This window comes from Tasmannia lanceolata, unplaced genomic scaffold (genome assembly GCF_043159265.1).
Source record: "Tasmannia lanceolata isolate RefF3 unplaced genomic scaffold, GAP_Taslan_0.1 ptg000002l, whole genome shotgun sequence".
Taxonomy (NCBI): Eukaryota; Viridiplantae; Streptophyta; class Magnoliopsida; order Canellales; family Winteraceae; genus Tasmannia; species Tasmannia lanceolata.
The window spans coordinates 31,268,487-31,272,363 of NW_027518679.1; positions in this window are offsets into that span (position 1 = coordinate 31,268,487).

Sequence of the window (3,877 nt, forward strand, 5' to 3'; positions counted from 1 at the left end):
ATGTGGATTAGGGAGCTTTGTTACTTTCAATGTGCACGTGATTAAAGGCATGGCACGTGAGCAGGGGTTATTGAGACTTGAGATATGTGAGGTATTTTTTTCCTTTTTTGTTTTTATATTGATACTAGTCCAAAAAATAAAGCTTTATAACTTAAAAAGAAAACTTTATAACTTATATTAAAAATTAAAAAATAAAAATAAAAAAAAGAAAGAAGAAACATTCATAAGAGGGCATAAAACAAATCCTCGGTGTCCTCAATGATAAAATCCAAAAGAAAAATCACATATTACCCATAAAAATTATCAAAACCATAACTCTTCAAATAACGGAATCAAAATTCAAAATAAAAAAAAGGCCCAGATCAAATTACAAATAAATAGTACAGGAACTAATCAGAGAAAAAATCGAGGAGTAATTCGAGGAACTAATCAGAGAGGAATGCCACGTGGAATATGCTTGCTATCCGTGATTTTAAGCTATTTAATAGAGACAGATTATAATCCTTGATTTTAGGGCTTTTTTTTCATTCCGTTTTAGGCATTTTTCATTGATTTCATATATAAGTGTTAGATAAAATATGGATTTGAGAGGATCAATGTTATAAAAAAAATGAAGCAAAAAAAGTAACCACATGAAAATGGCAAAAAAATACAGAAAATAGGCTACTTTATGACACTAAATATATAGATATTTTAAAGACTATGAAGCAGCAAATAAAAGAGTTGGAATATTTGTGCAAATATAACCATGATTGGCAGCCATATATCTGCCAAGATTGTATAAATAAGCGTAAAATAGACATAAACTCATAAAAAATACCCAAGGCTTTAAAAACATGAGATGAAAAATGCAACGAAAATGAAGGAGGGAACTATTTTCTATTACTCCATGTGTAAGAATTGCTATTGAATCTATTTCCTCTTAGATTTGGGTGCCAAGAGCTAGATCATAGTTTTAAACCCTAATTGCACAAAACTAAGTCAAAACCCAATACAAATTGTAGTTAAAAAGACTAATATTCCAAAAGCGCAACCTAATAATCATAGTCCAAACTTCAGAAATAGAACAAACAACATAACAAAGTAACAGACAGAGCTTTAACCTTTCACTGGCTGATTGTTAATGAGAGGAATAAGAGGAAGCTTTGTCTAAAATATTGTACGACTCACAAATTTGATGGTTGGAAGAGTGCCTTCAAAAACCCAATGTCAAGAACTTAAATTCAAAGAAACACATATTTTCTAAGTTTTCTAGTCCAATGTTAGGTAAACTCAAAAAAATAGCATGATTAAATCTTCAAATTCCATTACATCCAACAATTACATCAAAATTTCCTGTTGAAAGTAAGCAACAGGTATAAACCATGGTATTACAGATATAAACCATGATTACATATCACTGTGCATACCATGATATGTAATCATTGATATTAGGTATTCATTAAAACATAATATATTGTATTACGAGGCTTAAATATTTTGTCAAATATATCGTATTAGGTAATCATAGTTTCAGCCTAAAATACCTTCAATATTTATTATAATAATGGTTTAATACATATTTTAATATCACGAATGGTTTATTTGTATCCTCTAAAATATCATACGTGAAAAAACTAATGCCACGTACAATTATCTCTATTATACTATAATAGATAACTCCAAAATTATAGCATCTATCTATAGCGTAGTGGATAAATCACATAAAAAAGTGATGAAAAAACTAATCCCACGTAGAATTATCTCTATTATACTATAATAGATAACTCCAAAATTATATATACTATAATAGATAACTCCAAAATTATAGCATCTATCTATAGCGTAGTGGAGAAATCATAGAAAAACAGTGATGAAAAAACTAATCCACGTAGAATTATCTCTATTATACTATAATAGATAACTCCAAAATTATAGCATGGTTAAAATTATAGCGTAGTGGAGAAATCACCGTAGGGTTAAAACTATTCGTATCCTTAAAAAATGGATATTGAAACTAAAAAATACTAAAAACTTAGATATGCAGGAAGGAGTTACCAAAGAAGCCCGAGAAGCAGAAAAAAAAAACCCACAACTTCCACTCAATATAGGAGAGAGAGGGAGAGATAATCTTAAACGATTTACTTTCTTTTAAGGAGAGGGAATAAGATATGTAATTAATTGGAGACGTACGTTTTTGTAAAGCTGAAGAGACAAGCGTTTTAATGGTGGGAAGTCCAAAAGTCTTGCAATGGATTTTCTAAATATATATATCGTTTGGGAAGTTGAAGAGACATACGTTTTGGGGTTGAAAAGTCCAGAAATCTTGCTATGGAATTTGTATAAATGGTATAAAATTTTAAATAGTGGTGCCACATCAGCGTGGGTTTTTAGTAGAGTCCTGATTCAAACAATAGCTGAATGCGGTATACAGAAGAGGTGCCACGTGGCACAGCCTCAACGTTCCACATTCAGCTTTATATATAAGTATAGATTGGTACTACCATGTGTATTAACTTGCCTTGTCTTTTCCTTTATAATTGGATATTTGAATGCAATAAAAACCCTGGTAAAGCCATGTAAAGCCATCTGCTTTATTCTTAGGAAAATTTGCCAACAGAGGACACACTTTTGAAAAATTGTTAAAGATGGTTGATAACCCCCTTTTAGAGACCTGATAACCCCCGTTTCATCCCTCCCTGACAATTTTTCAGAAGTGTGCCCCCCCCCCCCCCCCCCCCCCACCATGGCAATTCTTGTATTTTCATGTTCCCCATTGGCAATTTTTCCTTGGGTTATTTGACGTGGAAATCTAAGTGATGTCACATCACCGGACATGCAATTATTACACATGTTTCTTTTCTAGTAGTCTATAGGGATTTTGATGCTGGCAATCAAGCACCATAAAGTTGAAAAAAAGTGTATTTTTTTTCTTAGGGTTTGCTTGAGGATGCCTTGCATGTGGCATCGAAACAAAGGGAGAAGAAGGGGCGAATATATGTTTACCTTTGAGTGCACAGCAAAGTGGAACCTAACAAATCCCCGATGTGAAGAAGGCAAGAAGCTATTTGTTTGGCTCCGCTCTCGCTCCCCAATTCTTACCATATCATTATTCTTTCCTTTTTTGCGGGCTGTGTTGTGACCGTGTGAGTGGGTGTGGGAGTGGGTGTTTGCAATTTCAACGTTTTGATATCCACGCTCTCCTTGCTTGTCTTTTAGTATTTAGTGGGCTTGCGAAATCTTTTTGAGAATTGTAGTAACCTTTTGACAGCCCTTTTTATTGCTAAAAGATAAGCTAGAAGAGCGTGATATCAAAATATCGGTGTGGGTATCATTTCCCTTATTTTATGAAGGACAAAAATATACCTTATTTTTGCTCAGGTTCCGTTTCTTTCGACGTAAAAATGGACATAAAGTTTGTTTTTATGATCTATAGGTTTCTATAATACCTAGTTCCTCATAGACAAGAGGGCTAGAATCATCCCTGTAAATGATTTTTGGGACACAACATATTTACATTGTGTCCCATCACATGGTCAGTTTGGATCATCCTATGATGTGGTCCGTACAGTACCTTCTGAAAAGTAATGGACTATATAAGAGCTCACACCATATAAAATCTCAAATGATCCTAGCCCTCCAATCTACTGTAGATCAGCTACATATTATGGAAATCTCTATGGATCGGATGGTTGGGATTACCAATAGACATGGTCCAAATCTATTGGCCATCTAAACACGCCATTCATTCGATGATCTGGACCGGTCATATGGTGGGACATATCATTTGTATAGATCTAGACCCTCCATAAAATCTATGGGGGTGTCAATACCAAAATACAAGGTCGGCAAAACCATCCCCTTCCTCCTTTTTCTTACACACCTTAAAACGAATGTC